The sequence below is a fragment of the Callithrix jacchus genome, chromosome 16 (assembly GCF_049354715.1).
Source record: "Callithrix jacchus isolate 240 chromosome 16, calJac240_pri, whole genome shotgun sequence".
Classification (NCBI taxonomy): domain Eukaryota; kingdom Metazoa; phylum Chordata; class Mammalia; order Primates; family Cebidae; genus Callithrix; species Callithrix jacchus.
The window spans coordinates 38,613,899-38,634,629 of record NC_133517.1 but is presented as its reverse complement, the minus strand read 5'-3'; the positions used below and the strand labels follow the sequence as shown (position 1 = coordinate 38,634,629).

The window sequence follows — 20,731 nt, the reverse complement described above, 5'->3', positions numbered from 1 at the left end:
CATGCCCAACAATATAGTTATAAAGATCTATTCAATTTCAATACTAGCCTGAGGATTCCATTCCATAGCCCACTACATGGACATATGCTGGAACTTAGATGTGTTATGAATCTTTCATTTTTTCTGTCATAATCTCTAAAGTTGAAAATATATGTATTTTTTTATAGCTGACTTCTCAAATCATATTGCAGCTGAATGCTGTTCCAGGAAATAATTATGGCTTATAAACTAGTGACAGCTCAAATCACGCTCTCTAAACTACCTTATCCATTAGTAACCCCAGGGCAATCAAGCATTTCCTGAGATTTTAGCCATATTTTTCTTTCCAAAATACTTATACCAAACCTTTCAACTCTAAAGTCTCTTTATTCATCTGCTTAATTCTCTCTCCTAACATGGGCTGGAATACAATATTATGGAAAATATTGATATTTTTAGGGGTAAAAAGTATGCAATTTTCTAAAGCTAGAAATCATAGAAATGGCATCCCACCAGAAATCAAGGAACATTTACCTGAGAAAATGCTGGTTTATGCAGAGTGCTTTGGAAGATTGTGTTTAGAAGGTTAAACATAACTTGAAGTAATTCAAATCCGGCAGGAGATGTGTGTGGAAGGGTAGGTTGGAAGCAAATAGAGCAATTTTAACTTGATGTTTTCATCATACACACCTTTCACAAAGATAAATATTATCCTTTTGAACTTCCAGCTATCCATAGGAGTTAATTTATACAGAGCCACAGAAGACTGGATGAACAGCATGAACATTTTAGTAGCAGAAAACATTGGGAGATGTCAGAACAAAAATGATCTGTTTAAAGAGACAGAAGAAAAGGAGGCAATTCATCAGTTATATTAGTTGAGGTCATTTCAGGGTAGTTATTCATTTAAAAGGTCAATGTGTAGATTTTCTTTGCAAATGGAACAAATTAAGAAAATGATAGGCTGAGTGTCCATTACACACTGACTGTTAGCACAGGGTTCCTGTTAGTACGACACTGATGAGCCTTTGAATAGAATGGGATTAGGAATTGATTTTTCAACTGTTAAATGGTATCAGAACAGGTAAACATATAAGGTTGTGTGGTTTGGAACAAAGCTTCATGAATAGCTTTTTAAATAATTAATTATTTCTCCTTTTGTTAATGCTCTGTTGCCAAGGCCAGCACTGCTGTTTAGTAATTCCTTTTAATAAGGCTTCTCAAAGCTGCTTTTAAGTTAGATTCCATTTGAAAGGAAAATAATTGACTACATAAAAGAATTAGAAATCACCATATTAAAACCAGATGTTTAAGTGAACGGTTTTGTTCCTTTTATGCTTTCAAAGTATACTCTTCCTGTTAAGAAATAAAACTATCAGAAAATATGCAATATCTAACAAAATTATTTTGCAACAGTGAAATTCAAAAATAGTTTAATCAAGTAAGGAGATACACTATGCTGTGCAATCTAATATGTGATAAGAAGAGTAATTGAGCAATGTTGCATTTATACAGTATCTTAGAGCAATAAACAGAGGCTTATTTAACTGAATACTTTAAGTAAAATGACAATTGCCAGTTTTGCAATAGGATGTCATGTCTTATTTTTTCTAGTAATGATTGGTTTTTGTTTTGTTTTGCTTTTTTTGAGACAGATTCTCACCGTGATGGCCAGGCTTGAGTACAATGGTGTGATCTCAGTTCACTGCAACCTTCACTTCTCAGGTTCAAGTGATTCTCCTGACTCAGCCTCCTGAGTAGCTGAGACTACAGGCTGGCTAATTTTTACATTTTTAGTAGAGACAGAGTTTCACCATATTGGCTAGGCTGGTCTCAATCTCCTGACCTCAAGCCTCAGCCTCCCAGTATGCTGGGATTACAGGTGTGAGCCACCACACCTGGCCTCTAGCAATGCTAATCAATGTCTAATGTCTAGTGTTTTTATTTTTCAGATGGTTTAGTAGACACCTGTTAATTTGTCTGCCTGGCATTTATCCATCTTCCTCATGGTAAGTGCACCCCAATTTTCCTTGATAATCCATGCCTCATTAAGTATTAGCCTATGAGGTCTAGATGCCATTGGTTCCAGGGATGATAACAGAATCTAGGGATGGTTTATTAGAGCATGTCATTCTTTCAACCACAGTGATTGGATTAAAGATGGATGGAAGATACTATCATGTGATTCAGAACCAATAACATTCAGTTTATTGACTGGCATGGTATGAACAGGAAGATCCATTTACACCTGAAGTAAGAAAATGTAAGCCGAATACTTCTTTACTTAAGCAATTTTGAGCTGAGTTACTGTCTCTTATAAAAAAAAAGTGACTAAACTGAAACAAATGGCTTCTTGGAGAAATCCCTAATGTACTATGGTGTTTTAAACACTTATACTCTTAAAGTGGCATGGGCCATCCCCTCACCTCTTTCCCTCATAACACTCTTTTCTGGTTCTGATCATATAAAAGAGATAATGGTCACTTCCTTTTTATAATTTTTCTTTATGAGGTTAAATGACACATACAAGTAAAAGGATAGTATCTCAACCAAATGTTACGGATTCTAAAACTAATCACTCGGTGCAATTAATCTGTGCTTATGCTAGTGTTTGTTTGTGCTGCCTCCTCCCACACCAAGTCTATTTACTTTGTTCATTTACCAACATGACTCAAAATACAATCAAAGCTTCAAAAAAAAAATTACAGCAGATGGGTGTCAAATTATATTGTAAAATTTATCAAGTCATTCCTAAGGTTACATTAAATAAACAATAGGAAATCTTACCTTTGCCCATGATTGAACTGAGAAAAGAAATACATGATATATTACAGAATCAAATCACAGGTAATGTTCTTACAATGGGAAAATAAAGTAAACAAAGGAATAAACAAACAAAGCTGTATTTGTAAAATATTTGAGTATAGAATTCAATATAATTGACCTAAATAAAGTAATTGATTTCACCCTCATAAGAGGTCTGAATTGGATCTTAAATATTAGGTCATTACTATGAGTAATGACAGGGATACAGAAAAATATAGGTCCACAATGAAACTCACTTTCAACTAATTGAGCAATATTGAAGGTGATTTGAAACCTCTTTGATATCCTTAAATAGTGGAAATTGATCCCTCCTTGTAATAAAGCTTGGCCTTCAGACAAAGCTTGATTTTTCTACAAGATATAAAATGGCAAAAAAGAAATCTTTTAAAAAAGACTACTCAGCATGTACTTCATATTTTTTCAGTGAGAGAAAAAAACTAATTTTGCATATCCATTAAAACATACTTGATAGTGAGTTTCCTGCTAAACCCTTAAATTAACAATTGAGCTTTTTTTGGTATATTTTATTTCTTTTTTTTTTTATTTTTATCATTATACTTTAAGTTCTGGGGTACATGTGCAGAACATGCAGGTTTGTTACATATGTATACACATGCCATGGTGGTTTGCTACATCCATCACCCCATCATCTACATTAGGTATGTCTCCTAATGCTATTCCTCCCCAATCCCTCCATTCCCCTGCTATTCTTTTCTTATCCCCCCAACTCCAGACAGGCCCCGGTGTGTGACGTTTCTATCCCTAGGTCCATGTGTTCTCATTGTTCAATACCCACTTATGAGTGAGAACAGGTCGTGTTTGATTTTCTGTTCTTGGGTCATTTTGCTGAAAATGATGGTTTCCAGCTTTATCCATGTCCCTGCAAAGGACAAGAACTCATCCTTTTTTATGGCCACATAGTATTCCATGGTGTATATGTGCCACATTTTCTTTATCCAGTCTATCATTGATAGGCATTTGGATTGGTTCCAAGTCCTTGCTATTGTCAACAGTGCCGCAATAAACATATGTGTGCATGTGTCTTTAGAATAGAATGATTTATAATCTTTTGGGTATATACCCAGTAATGGGATTGCTAGGTCAATTGGTATTTCTATTTCTCGATCCTTGAGGCATCACCACACTGTCTTCCACAATGGTTGAACTAATTTTACACTCCCACCAACAGTGTAAAAGCATTCCTATTTCTCCACATCCTCTCTAGCATATGTTGTCTCCAGATATTTTTAATGATCACCATTCTAACTGGTATGAGATGGTATCTCAATATGGTTTTGATTTGCATTTCTCTAATGACAAGTGATGATGAGCTTTTTTTCACGTTTGTTGTCTGCATAGATGTCGTCTTATACTGAATAATTCAGTATAATTTCAGTATAAGATGTCACTTATACTGAAAAGTGTCTGTTCATATTATTCACCTGCTTTTGATGGGGTTGCTTCTTTCTTGTAAATGTGTTTAAGTTTTTTTTAGATTCTGGATATTAGCCCTTTGTCAGGTGGGTAGATTGCAAACTGTTTTCCCATTCTGTTGGTTGCCAGCTCACTCTAATGGTTTTTTTTTTTTTTGGCTGTGCAGAAGATCTTTAGTTTAATTAGATCCCATTTGACTATTTTGGCTTTTGTTGCCAGTGCTTTTGGTATTTTAGTCATGAAGTCCTTGCCCATGCCTATACCCTTAGTGGTAACACCAAGGTTTTCTTCTAGGGTTTTTATGGTGTTAGGTCTTATGTTTAAACCTTTAATCCATCTTGAGTTAATTTTTGTATAAGGTGTAAGGAAGGGATCCAGTTTCAGCTTTCTGCATATGGCTAGTCAGTTTTCCCAGCACAATTTATTAAATAGGGAATCCTTTCCCCATTGTTCTCTTTAAGAAGTTCTCTTGCAATGATCTGCATATCCTTTCCTTAACTTTGTCATCCTCATCATCCTAACATCATTAGTGATAGAATTTAATTTTATAATACTCAGTAATATTGTCCTATTCAATATAATATCCTCCATAATCATTTTCATTAAATGATACCATAAACTCAGCATTGTGTTTAGTACTAGGTATATTTAAAATAAATATTATCTACTATTATTGCTATTTTTCTTATCCCATTGGTCTTTTTTGAATAGCATAGTAAAGTATCATATATATATATATATATATATGATTTAGTAAAAATTGAAATAGGCATTGAATATGAGGCTGGGGTACTGACTCACTTATACTTGAATTCTAGCTATAACTTTGGATAAATTAACAGATACTGCTTAGCCTCATTTCCCTTCACTTAAAATGGGAAAGTGATATTATTATTTACGAAGTACAATGACATTATTCGCCCAAAGAATTTAGCAAAGTGCTTGGTCGTAGTAAGTATTAATATTAATTAAAATAACAATAATATACTTTAGGCTGTTTTATTTTCATGAATATAAATGTTTTGACAGACATCAACTTTGGACCTCACACTTCCTAAAGGTTTTTTTTTTTAACTTATATAATTTAATTATCTTTTAAACATAAGATCTAAAACCTTCAATCTTTTTTTTTTAAATCTCTTTTTGTTTCCTTAGTTCTAGTCTAGGAATCAATGAAAGGTCTATTTTTTATTTAAAAATAGAAATATAATATAAACTATATTATCCTTTCTTTGCATACACAAAGTTCTTTGCACTGAACAAATATTATTCATAATCTCAGAATGCATTACAAATATTGGTTTAGGAGTCATGCAGCTGGAGACTACAAGATTCTGACCCTCCCTAAACTGCTCCTAAGACCAGTACTTGAAATATTTTGCAAACCCTGTACTTGATGGGTCAGCTGGCACCACACAGATCAATAAACTGGCTCATTGAATATTGTGGCCCCCACTCAGGAACTGACTCAGAGCCAGAATACAGATTCGAATCCTTATTATTTCATCCCTGACCAATCAGCACTGTCGGCTCAATGGTTTCTGCACTCACCAAGTTGTCCTTAAAAACTCTGCTCCCCAGATTCTCAGGAGACTGATTTGACTAAAAATAAAACTCCAGTCTCTCACACCGTCAGCTCTGCATGAATTACTCTTTCTCTATTGCAATTCTCCTGTCTTGAAAAATTGGCTCTGTCTAGGCAGCAGCCAAGGTGGTTACAATGAATGAAGTAGTCATGATGGCAGGATGGAGATTATGTTGGCATTCAGCAACATAGACTTCCACTCTCCGAGGCTGACCTGGCTATTGCTACTCTAGATGCCCAATCTGCCAATAGCAGAGATGAAGACTGAGTCCTCTCTGGGGTGATAAGCCTGCTACTTAGTAGCAGGTTGATTAGATTAGACCACTCCTATATGGAAGTGCAGCATTTTGTTCTTACTGGAGTAGACATATAATTTGGATGTCAATTGCTTCCCAATGCTTTTGCCAAAACTACTATCCATGGACTTACAGAATGCCCTATCCAAAATCATGTCATTCCACACAGCATTGTTTCTGATCAGTGAACTCATTTCATAGCCAGAAAAAGTACAGCAATGGGACCATGCTTATGGAAGACATTAATCTTATTATGTTATACATCATTGTGAAGCAGTTGGCTTGACAAAATAGTGGAATTGCCATTTGAAGACTGACTTACAGCACGAGATACATGGCAATACCTTCTAGGGCTGAGGAAAGCTTCTACAGAAGGAGAATGCTCCGAATCAGCGTTCAATATATGGTACTCTTCTCCTATAGCTAAGATTCATGGATCTGTGAGTCAGGGGTGGAAATAAGGGTGGAACCACTCACTGTGATCCCTAGTGACACATTAGCAAAAATTTGTCTCCTATTCTGATGAACTTATGCTCTGCTGGCTTAGAGGTCTTGTTCCAAAGGAGACAGTAGAAGCAGTAGAAGCAGTCTCTTTTAGAACAAGACCTCTAAGCCAGCAGAGCATAAGTTCATCGGAATAGGCAACAATAATTGCATTGACCTGGAAGTTTAGACTGCTGTTCAGCCACTTTGGACTCCTTATGTCTCTGAATCACTAGCTAATGAATGGAGTTACTGAGTTGGTTTGTGTGATTAAGCCTAACTACTGAGGGGAAGTTGGTCTTCTATTTCACAATGGAGATGTGAAATGGAGAACATAGTTGAAATACAAGAGATTTCCATCTAAGTATCACCATACCCTGTGATTAAACTCAATGGAAAACTACAACAACCCAATGCAGGCAAGTCAACAAATGGCCCAGATCCTTCAAGAATAGACTTGGATCATCCTGCCAGATAACTGAGAACTTGTGAAAGCAGAGAGAATACAGAATTGTGATGAAAGAAGGTAGTTATAAATACCTGTTATGACCATGTGACCAGTAAGGATTATTTTTCTTGAGTATTTCCTATTTATTTTGTTATGAATATGTTTGTGAGGGTTAATTTTTAAGTGTTAACTTTATTGGGCCTTTGGGTGTACAGGCAGTTGGTCAAATATTATTCTGGATGTGCTTGTGAGGTGTTTCTGGATATAATTAATATTTAAGTCAGTATACTGAGTAAAAGAAGATTGCTTTCCCTAAAGTGGGTAAGCCTCCTTCAATTACTTGAAGATCTGAGTAGAATAAAAAAGGCAGAGTAAAAAGAAACTTCACCTGTGTGACTTCCTGAGCTGAGACATCAGTCTTTTCCTGCTATTGGAACTTAAACCATCAGCTCTCCTTGTTCTCACATCTTCAAACTCACACTAGAACTTACACTATTAGCTCTCCTTGTTTTTAGACCTTTGGATTTGGACTGGAACTATGCCATCACTAGCTCTCCTGAATCTCTAGATTGCTGACTGTACATTTTGAGATTGCTCAACCCCCATTATTTCTGTCTATCTGCCTATCATCTATCTATCTATCTATCTATCTATCTATCTATCTATCTATCTATCTATCTATCTACATTTCTATCTTTTTGATAGAAAATATAGATGATACATATATAGGTTATATATATATATAATATTGGTTCTATTTTTCTGAAGAACCTTAATATAGCATTTATTTTGGGGGTTTTATTTACCTCTAAGAAGCATTGTATGTTTTCTTCCTTTAGATTTAGAAAATGATACATTTTAATGGGCATATTGCCAACATTTAAAAAAGAAACTTTCAGCTTCCTTTGCAATACTAGTTGATCAAGTTACTGTTATTGATATGTGAATGAAGGTACTATGTGGAACTTCTGAGAGCCTTGAGCTAGCTGGCACTCTAGCATCCATCTTATGGCATGGTAATAAAAGCTATAACCTAGAATTTGCAGAGAGATGAACTGGAAGATAACTTGGTGCTTGATGCTAATGTTTTCATAGAGATATGAAACCAATCCGCGCACCCTACTTAAGTATTTCTTCACTTCATAAAGAAATTCTAGTCATGCTTACACCACTATTTTGATGGAGTCTATATTACTTTTATAACTGAGTCAGCATCTGAGAAAATGTATCAAATACTCTTATTTCTAGTAAAATAAGGCTTTTGACTAAAGGTCAAGTAGCAAAAGGGCAGTTTTTACTGTTTTTACTCAAAGCACAAGACTTTTCATATACTTCTTCATTTAGTCCTTGATGGGTAGCAGCACACTGTATTTAGTTTTGTATTGATTCTTGTGTGTCTGAAGTGAAGCTTTGTCTATTAAGGAGTGAAATGGGAAGGTAGTGAAGGGACAGAATTAGAGAGACAATGAGAACGCTTTCATCAGGTGAATTAAGATAAAATGGAATCCAATTTTCTTATTTTAAAAGGTCTCCTGAAAAAAAAAATGGCCCCTGGCAGTAAGTTTTAGTTTAACGAGGTACAAAATCAATATTGCATCTAAGTTTTAAAATTGGGCAACATGAGAGATTTGAGCCTTTTCCTCAGTGTTCATGTAATCAAGGTTGTCTTTGCTTACTGTACTTATTTTATATAAATGACATCCACTTTTGTAGCCTTAGTGTATGCTATATTTGGATTCTCTTAAGAAATCTTAGATTTAATAATTTATTTTCCACAAAGGTGCCAAGAACATACATTGGGGAAAAGACAGCCTTTTAAATAAATGGTTTTGGGATAACAGGATATCCATATGTGAAAGAATAAAACTAAATCCTCATCTTCCCCCATATAAAAAAATCAACTCAAAGTGGATTAGATATTTAAATGTAAGACCTTAAACTATGAAAGTACTAAAAGAAAACTTTGGGGAAGCACTAAGGACATTGGTCTGGACAAAGAAATTTTTAGGAAAACCTAAGAAGCACAGACAACAGAAGCAAAAACAAGCAAATGGAATTACATCAAGCTAAAAGGCTTCTTCTCAGCAAAGAAAACAATTTAAAAAGTGAAGAGATAACCTAAAGAATGGGAGAAAACATTAGCAAACCATCTATTCAGCAAGAGATTAATAACCAGAATAATAAAGGACCGAAACAACTCAGTAACAAATAATCCAGTTAAAAAATGGACAAAAGAACTGAACAGACATTTCTAAAAAGAAGATATACAAATGGCCAACAGATATATGAAAAAATGCTCAGGTCACTAATCATCAAGGAAATGCAAATCAAAAACACAATTAGATATCATCTCACCCCCAGTTAAAAGAGTTATTACCAAAAACACAATAAATAACAAATGCCAGTGAGGGTGCAGAGAAAGGGAATGCTTATGCACCATAAATGAAAATGTAAAGTAGTGCAGTCATTAGGAAAAGAATTGTGTTGTGCCTCAAAAAACTAAAAATACAATTCAGCAATTCCACTGCAAGGTATGTATCCAAAGGAAAGAAAATTCTTATATCAAAGAGATATTTGCCCTCCCATGTTTACTGAACACTATTCACAACAGCCAAAATGTGAAATCATCCTGAGGGTCAATCTATAGATAAATGGATTAAAAATGTGATATAAATATAAACATGTGTATATATACATACACATATGATGGAATATTATTAGGTCATAAGAAAAATGGAGTCCTGTCATTTGCTATTTGTAGCAACATGGAAGGAGGTCATTAAGGTCATTATGTTAAGTGAAATAAGCCAGGGAAGAAAGACAAATACTGTATGTTCTCATTCATATGTGGGAACTAACAAGTGGATCTCTTGAAGGTAGTGAATAGGATGTTGGTTACCAGAGGCTGGGAAGGGAGGATGAGTAGGGGAGGAATAAAGAGAAGTTAAGGGTAAAAAAAATATTTACGAGAAATAAGTTCTACTCTTTACAGATGGAGATTTAGTTTAATTATTCTGAATATAGATATTTAATAGTACAATAAGGATATTACAGTTAAAAATAATTTGTTATATATTTCAATATAGCTAGAAGAGAAGAATTGTAATGTTCTCAACACCAGAAAAAGATAAATGAGGTAATGGGTATCCCAGTTATCCTGATTTGATTGTTACACATTATACACATGTATGAAAATACCACATGTGTACCCTCAAAATATGTACAACTATGATATATCAGTAAAAAACAATTTATTGTCCCAGTCTTATTAATGTCTTGAAACCTATTTGTTAAGCTCTAAGATGCATTGATTGCATGTCCATTACAAAAGTTAGTACTGGATAATAAATATTAAAACCATTCTGAACATGTTATATATATGTTAATTGTGAGACTGAATTTAAAGATATTGCTTTTATTATTGATGAGCATTTTTTGTAATTAAGTAACTATTTCTTGGCCAGGCATGGTGGCTCACACTTAATCCCAGCATTTTGGGAGGCCGAGATGGGAGGATAACCTGAGGTCAGGAGTTCAAGACCAGCCTGACCAACATGGAGAAACCCTGTTTATACTAAAAATACAAAATTAACCAGGCATGGTGGCACATGTCTATAATACCAGCTACTTGGGAGGCTGAGGAAGGAGAATCACTTGAACCCGGGATGTAGGGGTTGAGGTGAGCCAAGATTGTGCCTTTGCACTTCAGCCTGGACAACAAGAGTAAAACTCTGTCTCAAAAAATAAAATATAATAAAAATAAAATAAAATAAATAACTATTTCTTGAGTGTCTCCAATATACATGCTGGATGCTGTTACAGCAAATAAGAAAACTGACAATATTATTATCCTATATACCATACGTGGTTTATTTTCTTTTGAGTGACTTTTTTTGTAGCTTTTTATTTTGAAGTAATTATAGATTCACAGGATGTTACAAGGAAGGGTACAGGGAGGTCCCATGGAAACCCCCTGGTAAGGAAGACTTACCACCCTTCTCTAATGTTAAATTAGTGCAATACCAAAACCAAAACCAGAAAATTGACATTGGTAAAACTACAGAACTTATTCATAATTCACAGGTATAGATACAGTGATTATTATAAATCTATGTATTTCTTGGAAATTTTGTCATGTAACTTACCATATTTAAGATACAGACTGTCCCATCATCAAATGGCTCCTTTGTTCTACCCAACTATAGACATCCTTACACATACTCATCTTAACCTCTGACAACCACTAACCTGTTTTCCATTTTCTATAGTCTCGGCATTTCAAGAATGTTATATAAATGGAATTATACACTAAGTAATCATTGGAGGTTAGCTTTTTCCACTCAGGATAATTGCCTGAGGTTCATCCAAGTAGTTTTATGTATCAATAGTCTGTTCCTTTATATTTCTAAGTGGTATTCTGTGGTTTGGATGTATCACAGCTTGTATAGTCATTCACCTGTGAAATGAAATCTAGATTATTTCCAGGTCTTGGATATTGAATATAAAGCTGCTATGAGGTTTCAAGTACAAGTTTCTGTATGAACATCAGTGTCATTTCTCTGGGATAAATCCCTAAGAGTGCCATTCTTGAGACTTATTTTAGGTCATTTTTTGTTTTAAAAGAAACTGACAAACTATTTTCCAGAGTAGTTGTATCATTTTACATTTTCTTCAGCAATATATGAGTGATTTAGTGTTTCTGTTTTGCCAGCATTGAGAATTTTCATAAGCTTTTATTTTTATAATTTATATAGGTATGTAGTACTATCTCATTTGAGTTTTAATTTGCATTTTCCTGGTGGATAATGATATAGAAATTCCTTTTATATGCTTATTTGCCATGTTTATCTTCTTCAGTGAAATGTCTGTATGTGTATTTTTCTCATTTTCTATGTTAATTTGTGGTGTTGTTAGCATGGTTTAAAGCCATCTTTTTATATTCTAAATGTGTGTTAGATGTATGATTTACCAATATTTATTATCTCCCAATCAGTAATTTACCATTTCTTTTAATGGTGTTTTTACAGATTAAAGGTTTTTAAAATTCTTTTCAATGAAGTCAATATATACTCCTAATTAGTTGCTAATTCAATAAGTTCGATTTGGGTATTCCTTATATCATTTAGTGAGAAACGAATACTATACTTACTATTTCATCAAGATTTCTTTTTCAGCAATATTTCTATTATAGAATGGGCAAAAAATTATTCATTAAAAGAAACCATTTAGGCTATATTACAACTTCTCTTAGAAAATATGCCACATTTCTATATTGCTTTTCAGAAACACTAATATTTTAATCCTCATAAATTCCAGTTTTTACATATGGGACATATTAAAATGTTTTGTTTTCACTAATAGAATGATTATCATTGATAATCCTGTCCAGGAAACTAAAAGAGAAGTGTAAGGGAGGCTAAGGGGGGCATCTTATACATAAGATGGAGAGTATGTTCCTATATAAATATCTAATGAAGAATATGCAGAGATGGGGAGAACTTAGCAAGAATTTTTGTGGAAAAAATAAAGTACAATAAAACTTGAATATTGACTAAAAAATTCAAAAAATGAGATTCAAAGTGTGTCTCCTAAGCAGACATTAAAAAAAAGAAGAAATTGTCAGTGGAAAATTTACTGCCAACAGCAGCACCCCACTTTGTGCAATTTTATGTTCATCATTTAATATGGACTGTGCAATGTGGTGTGATAAGAAGCTTTCAGCAACTGAAAAAAATAATGTAGTTGAGGGCATAGATTTTATTATAAAAGTATAATTAATTAATTCTAGGGCTAATAGGTGGCTAGTTATATATAAAATAACAAAGGAAAACATACAACATATAGAATAGACAGTTGTGCTTGCTGTTAGGCAAAAATAGATATTAGTTTGCAAATCTCAAGAAAGAATATTATAGAAATTACACGTAGTGAATACTGAAGAAAGATTCATATGAAATCGTGGGGTTAAAATAGGAGATCATAATAATAACAATAAAAAAGATAAGTGAGAATAGAATTGTGTTATATACAATTAGATGAATTGTTTAATAACTGCTTAAGTCATGATTAAATCTAGTATGAGATGGTAAAAGTGGAAAATGGTTTGTTCAAATACAGTGGATGAATAAAAAAGAGTATTACCTAATATTGCCCATGTTATTTGTAGAAAATTAATGGAATTTCAAATAGAACATGAATGGAGTCTTATGAAAAATAATGGATCACAAAAATTCTAGATCTAGGAGCTAAAAGCACTAACTATTGAATAAAATGATTAAGTATAAAGATTATTCTTTATTCCAGGAAACTAGATTATTATATAATGATATACTTGTGACCTGCAGCAGAAAATCAAATCAAATCAATATGAAGTATTCTATGGCTTATGTGGTTTCTCGTATCTGGCCTATGGTCCTTCAATTTTTTACATTCCCATTAAGTATTTATATGAAGGTTCAAGCTCAATAGGAATTTGAACTTGTTGGAACCATAAAATATCATTTTGCCAAGCTACTTCAACTTATCATTTTAAAAGATCTCTGTGGGAAAAAAATTCTTCTAACTTATCCAGAGCACTGTTCTTCTAATGTTGGACAGGAGACAAGCATTTTAGCAATTAAGCTGTGTATGTGTTAAAACAAAATGTCATCAAAGGTTGATAAGACTAGCCCTACCCTGCTTTGAACCGCTCTGTAACTTCCTGAGTTTTCCTGTGCTGATCTTTTAAGAACTGGCACCCTGTGTATTTTCCATCATGTTAGAGTCATTTAAAAACATATCTGTTCCTTCAACTTGACCAAAAGCCAATGGTTACTTGTAGGAAGTAACCATTTTTTATTCATCTCTGTATATACACATTCTATAAAGTAGCATTGAAAATATATCTGAGTTGAGTTGTCTTAACTGGATGATCCTGAGGTCAAGGCTGAAGTGCTTGTGTTTTGGGTAGAGGCTTGTCTAAGAAGATAATAAGAGCTAAGCAAGGGCATGCAATGAAATAGAAGAATCTGTTCTACAATTGCAGAGTAGTGTCACCCAGAGTAAATATTGTAGGATTTGGGGCAAGAAACTGCTTTGCTGTAGTTACGCTTCATCTGAGAACTTTCATTCTTTAAGCCTTTATATTATTAGGTAGATACAATACTTCCTCCTGAATATTTTGGGTTCATGAAAGTGATATCTCACCTTTTATCTAGGCAAAATTGTATAAGCAGCAAAACAGTTTTCCTCTCATATGTGATTTGCATCACTTCTTTGGAAGGGAAGACCTCATCTGCCATGCTGAGGATATTATAAGGGTGCTATGACTTCAAAGTTTATGGAAGTCATCCAGAGGCCTCTTCTGGGAACTGATTTTCTGGAGAGAGATAGATATAACCCTAGTACAGCATCTGATAACAAAATGCATCTCTTTGTTATTTGCATGGTGTTAATAGGCTTATGAAAAACTACATGAACTTTATTTTTAAGTAAACAGCACTATTCACTACTATTGCATGGATAAGTCCATTTTCTTAATTCTATTTGAAAAGTCAGATTTTTTCCTAAAAGATCTGCATCTAAAAAGACATTTTAAAGTATTTAAGTGTGCGGTTAGAGACTAAATATGTTATAAATAAGTTAAAATAGGATATCTACTTTTTATTATTTTATTCTTTCTTTCTTTTTTTTTTTTTTTTTTTTTTTTTGAGTCTTACTGTGTTGCTCAGTCTGGAGTGCAGTGGTGTGAACTCAGCTCCCTGCAACCTCCCAAGTTCAAGCAATTCTCGCCTCAGCCTCCTGAGTCGCTGGGACTACAGGCGACACCACCCCACCGGGCTAATTTTGTATTTTTAGTAGAGATGATGTCACCATCTTGGCCAGAATGGCCTTGAACTCCTGACCTCAAGTGATCCACCAACCTCAGCCTCCCAAACTGGTGGGATTACAAGTGTGAACCACCGTGCCCAGCCTGCTTTAATCTTTTCTTTAGAGAGTAAATATTGCTACTTATTCATATAGCTCATTTGCATCTAACATTTACACAGTGCAGTGAAATTTCTCTTTAAAATTTTCTAGTAAAACATAGACACACCATGTTGAACATCTTAGAAATGTTTCTTGTCACCAAATCTTAATAAAGTCTAAGCATATTTTATAAAAATAAATATAAACATTCATAAACTTGCTGTCTTCTAGTAAATTCTTTATATGCAGATTAAAATATATATCTCCAAAATTTCATGACCCTTCTAAGTTTATTGTTTTAACAAATTCTTCACAAGTTTATCCTACCATCAAATAACTGATACCTAACCACGGTCAACCAACTTAATTTCCTTTTCTGCCCATCTATATGATATCTTTGGTATTCGAATTTCTTACCAATCGCCATGTTTTAAAAAGGCTAAAATAAGTTACTAAGATAATCACATATATGCCAGATTTCTATGTTTGATTATAATTTCTTCTTTGAAAGGAAAGGGAAGATAGCAATATTGGACCAATCAGTGAAAATACATGTATGTTGTTTCATAATGTTAACTTGGATACGTGAGAATCTCCTGTGTTTAAAAAAAAAATTCTATTGTAAAGGCAATGATTTCCTGCTTAGTGTATTATCTTTTGTGAATTTTCTTTTTTTAGTATACATACCATTTTTAGCCCATTACAAATACTGTGATTTTCATTTAAATCATGTCCATTATCTTATTGACCTAGTTTTTATTTTTTAATCGAAATGTTCTATTTCTTGATAGCCTAGCCTAGAATCAATTTTTTAAGGTTACAGACCCTTTGTGCTGTTTTTTTTCCCTTTCATACCTACATACAGATTGGCTGCATCTGTGTTCACACAGCAGAAAATGATATTATATTGTTCTATTTAAAAGTGTGAGTTTTCTCTACTCAATCTCAAATTCTTCATGAAGACACAGCTAGCAGGATGCCAGGAGACCTCACACTGGTAAGATTTTTGGTGAATGGATGAGAGAGTTAAATAATCCTATTTCTATTCAAAATGAGAATCCTGATTCTCTTTTCTTCTTCAGTTTTTGTTCCTTCTCTGTTCATCTGCTCATTCCCTCTGTGAGCCTTCTCTTTCCTCCACACCTCTCCATCCATCTGCTGTGAACCACACGAAGTCCTGTCTTCATTCTTGCCCTCTCACATACTCCCTGCTGCTTGTAAGATCCCACTTATTTTTGCTCTTTGCTTTTTTGGTATTCATTCCTCTCCTGTTTCCTTCTTTCCCTCTTACCTTCTCTTCTTTGCTCTCAGCAATGTAGGCCCAGTTCTTAATTTTCTGCACTCTGGTTGGAAGCTCACCCTCCAGAGAACCCCACTGGAGGTATTTCCAGGGCTCTGTTCCATCAGCTGTTTTTCTTTATTTTTTAAAAACTATTTATTTATTATACCTTAAGATCTGGGGTACATGTTCAGAACATGCAGGTTTGCTACACGGTATACACATGCCATGGTTGTGTGCTTCATCCATCACCCCATCATCTAAATTAGGTATTTCTCTTAATGCTATCTTTCCCCAATCCCCCCATCCCCTGCTATCCCTCCCCAGACCCCCAGACCCTGACATGCCCCAGTGTGTGATGTTCCCCTCCCCATGTCCATGTGTTTTCACTTGACAACTCCCTCTTATGAGAGAAAACATGTGGTGTTTGGATTTCTGTTCTTGTGTCAGTTTGCTGAGAATGATGGTTTCCTGCTTCATCCATGTCCCTGCAAAGGACAAGAATTCATTCTTTTTATGACTGTGTAGTATTCCATGGTGTATATGTGTCACATTATCTTTATCCAGTCTATAATTGATGAGCATTTGGATTGCTTCCAAGTCTTCTTTTTAAATTAACATTTCTGTTTCTTATCATTAAAAAGACCCTGGCTTAATCTTGAAATCTGCCACTTACCTTTAACAAATCATTTAGTTTTTTTTGACCCATTTTTCTCATCCATATGTCAGAGGTATGGGAGAGTGAGATTCCAAATATCAGCTCAAATACTTTTATCATTTTGATGTTATTGTACATAGGACACTATCTTAGGCAAAATAGAGAAAATTTCCATTACCCATTATCAGCTTGGAACTCATTCCTACCGGGTACCCTAAGAGGAGACAGGTTGATTGTACATATGAATTGTCTCACTGAGAGACAAGAGGTGGTAGTGTTTACCCATCAATGCTGTCCCTTGTTGGTTGAAGATTTTCCCTGGGCCGAGGATTTCCTGCTCAACATTGTAATGATCAACTCACATCAGAAGGAGTAAGACAAACTAAACAGTCTGAGAAATAGGACACGTTAATCTCCTCCAGCCTCACACATGGCTTGACAGAAGAAACGCTTATCCAAAGTGGACAGGATTAGAGCCCAGATTGCTTCATTGGGAGGATCAGGTGAGTTCACGAGGGAAATTGTAATTTGTCAGCATTTTCTTGGACGTTCCTTTGACATGGATGTTCAAATCAGGCAATGATAAGTTTGTGTATTTCTCCCTGCTCAAATCTTATGTTGAATTGTAATTCCCTGTATTGGAGGTGGGGCCTGGTAGAACGTGATTGGATCCTGGGGCTGAGACTGGATTTCTCATAATTGGTTTAGCAACGTCCTTTTGGTGCTGTCCTCTCAAGAGATAGTGAGTGAGTTCTCATGAGATCCCATTGTAAAGTATGGCACCTCCCCCTCCCACTCTCTCTGTTTTTCTTGCTTCTGCTTTCACCATGTGATGTGCCTGCTCCGTGATTGTAAGCTTTGCCTTGTTCCATGATTGTAAGATTGCTGAGGCCTCCCTAGAAAAAGATGCTGGTGCTATGTTTCCTGTACAGCCTGCAGAACTGAGAGCCAATTATACTTTTTTTTAATATATAAATTATTCAGTCCCAGGCATTTCTTTATAGCATTGCAAGAATGGCCTAATACAGCAAACCAGAAGGAATTCTAGACTGCCCCTCCTACCTCCCTCGAGGTATCAGTTACCAAGAACCACTGGAACCACCTCCTAAAAACCAACCTGTACTCTTCTCCCCTCTCACTGTAATAGCCTCATTGGATCTCAAAATTTCTCATCCAGATCACTTTGGTTTTCTGCCCACCCTAAGTCTCCTGCCAAAATGATTGCTCTTAAAATTTTGCCTTCCATGGGTTCTTCTTTTCCTTTTCATCTCCAGCAACCCCAGCTATTTGTTATGTTCTGGATGAATCCTGAAACTTCTTGTCCACATACTTTCACTTGCTTCCTCGGCCTGAGCTGCCTTGCCCCACTTGTCTGTGTGAGGTCAATTTTATTATCATTTTTAAAATTCTATTTCCTTTATTCAAAACAAATTATTTCCCTTTTATCAGTCTTGAAGTTTTGTATGTATTATAAAATATAATTATATTAACACCTATTAATACAAGTTACAATTATTTATTTATACCTGTGTGTATGCCCCCCAGATATGACTTATTCTCATTTTGTGGAACATATTGATTGATGCCAATAAAGGAATATTGAAGTGGCTTTTATATCTTTTTCATCTGTCTCCACATCATCACATGCAGTATCTCCAGCAGGTTGCCAAACTTCAGCAAACTAGGCTGAGTCCCATTACCAGAACTTAGTTTGAACCATGTCAGGGGACTAAAAGTGTGCATTATTGCTTCTACTTAAAACATTCTCTCTTCCTCTTCTCCACTTGACAAAATCCTCATGCTTTAAAGCCCACCTTAAATGTTACCTCCTATACCTACATTTTCTATGATTCCTATGTAGAATTAGTACTTTAATTCATGTTTGCTTCATGTAGAACATAAACATCAGCGAAAATTTTTCCTACTTTGCTAACATGTAATCTCAGAAGACATGGGCTTTTTAAATTGCTTTTTAAACATCTACCATGCATCTTAGTAATTTTTAGTAAATTCTTGATAATAGTGAAAGAGACAGATAAGTAGGTTTTATAATAGTCTTACATTTCTCAAACTCTCTTGCAGTTAGGATAGGACAATAGCTAGTTTTTCCAATGAACTATGATTAAATGTGATGTGGGTTACTTTCAGTCAAGTCAATTAAAAGCTGTTGTGCCTCCTGCAATTCCCTCATCATCTCAACAACCTCAGAAGACATTTACAGATGGTTGTGTCACAGAATGGAGGGAGCTGAAATCCTTCAATAACTTAATAAGGAAGTTTTCACTAACTTACATAAAACTTTCTGTAAGAAATCCTCAATCATCAACTATGATTAGGCACACTTATAGTTTGAAAAAATATGAATACATTATTAAACTTAATACAATTTTGGAGCCACTGCCTTCAGAAGTAATATGATATTCTCCACTATAATGAGCTATAAATATGATATCAAACTTTACTTTGAAATAGAGGCCATCATATATAGTGATTTTGGCTGTAAGAATTTTTGTGAAAAATACAATAGTTGATATTTAATAGTTCTTTAAGTTTTCATCCCCACAATAACAAATTAATAATAAAAACTTTCTTTTTTTGGTAACAACAATGTATAGTATGTATTGTTGTTGTTTTTTCGTTGTTTCATTGATAACATCATTATTTATCTTAATAGTTACCATTTAAACAAGGTTATACTGGAAAATTATAATTAATGTATGATGAAAATTTTTAGCATTGTTCAAAGGATGTGAAACAGAGGGATAATCAGATTACTAGAGTTTGAGAACAATTGTATCTGTTAGTTTTATTATTTATGTAAGCAGAGTATAAAATGGTTTTAATTAATTTACATTTCTATTTTCTTGCATTTCGAAATTTCCTGTACAAATAAAGTACAGTGACCTGTATATCCTCAGGAACTCTTAGTTTGTATAGATGTAATTCTCTATTAAGATTTGCATTTCCTATTTTGGAAACATATATTTTAAAGGTCACCTTTACTGAAAGCATGAGTTAAAAAGGTTACATAAAATCTACCAAGGGAAAGTATTATATATGCAGAAAAACATTAACATAATAAGAAAGTAATAGTCATTTTAAGAGACATGCCCAAGTGGAAAGAATCCATTGGTAGGAGGGCAGTCTTGCTGGCCCTCACAGTGATATAAATTTAATGTTTATATAATATATGTGTGTGTGTGTGTGTGTGTGTGTGTGTGTGTGTGTATGTATGTAAAAGACATTAGAATCACATTTCTAAGTAAAAAGATATGAATTTAGATATTTTGTTTTGCATATCACCCATGGAAAATAATTTTATTTAAAAATGAGGCTTTCTTATAGTGGAAAGAAAATATTTCCAAAATACAAATGTACCGTTATGCTGTTGTATGCAATGACATAAAATTAAAGGAATATAAATCATTTTATTGTAATTGCTGGGTTGAATGTTATTTCTGTCTTCAGGACTTTGAAACGTCATCATATCTGACCTTTGTCAGATGGGTAGATCGCAAAAATGTTCTCCCAATCTGTAGGTTGCCTGTTCACTCTGATGAAATTCTTTAACTTAATTAGATTCCATTTGTCAATTTTAGCTATTGTTGCAATTGCTTTTGGCAATTTCCTCATAAAATTTTTGCCCATGCCTATCTCCTGAATGGTATTGCCTGTTTTTCTCTAGGGCTTTTATGGTTTGAGGTTTAAGTCTTTAATCCATCTTGAGTTAATTTTTGTATAAGGTGTAAGAAAGGGGTTCAGTTTCTGCTTTCTGTGTGTCTAGACAGTTTTCCAG

At 34.3% G+C, this 20,731-nt stretch overlaps 1 long non-coding RNA gene across 4 annotated transcripts in view; it reads left to right on the top strand.

Moving 5' to 3' along the window:
• Positions 1-20,731, top strand: part of LOC103788544 (uncharacterized) — a 165,855-nt gene that overhangs the window by 11,192 nt on the left and 133,932 nt on the right. For all 4 annotated transcript variants that reach the window (XR_013528266.1, XR_013528267.1, XR_008477130.2 and 1 more), the window contains exon 2: positions 1,932-1,988. This is a non-coding gene — a long non-coding RNA (uncharacterized LOC103788544). The remainder of the gene's footprint in view (positions 1-1,931; positions 1,989-20,731) is intronic.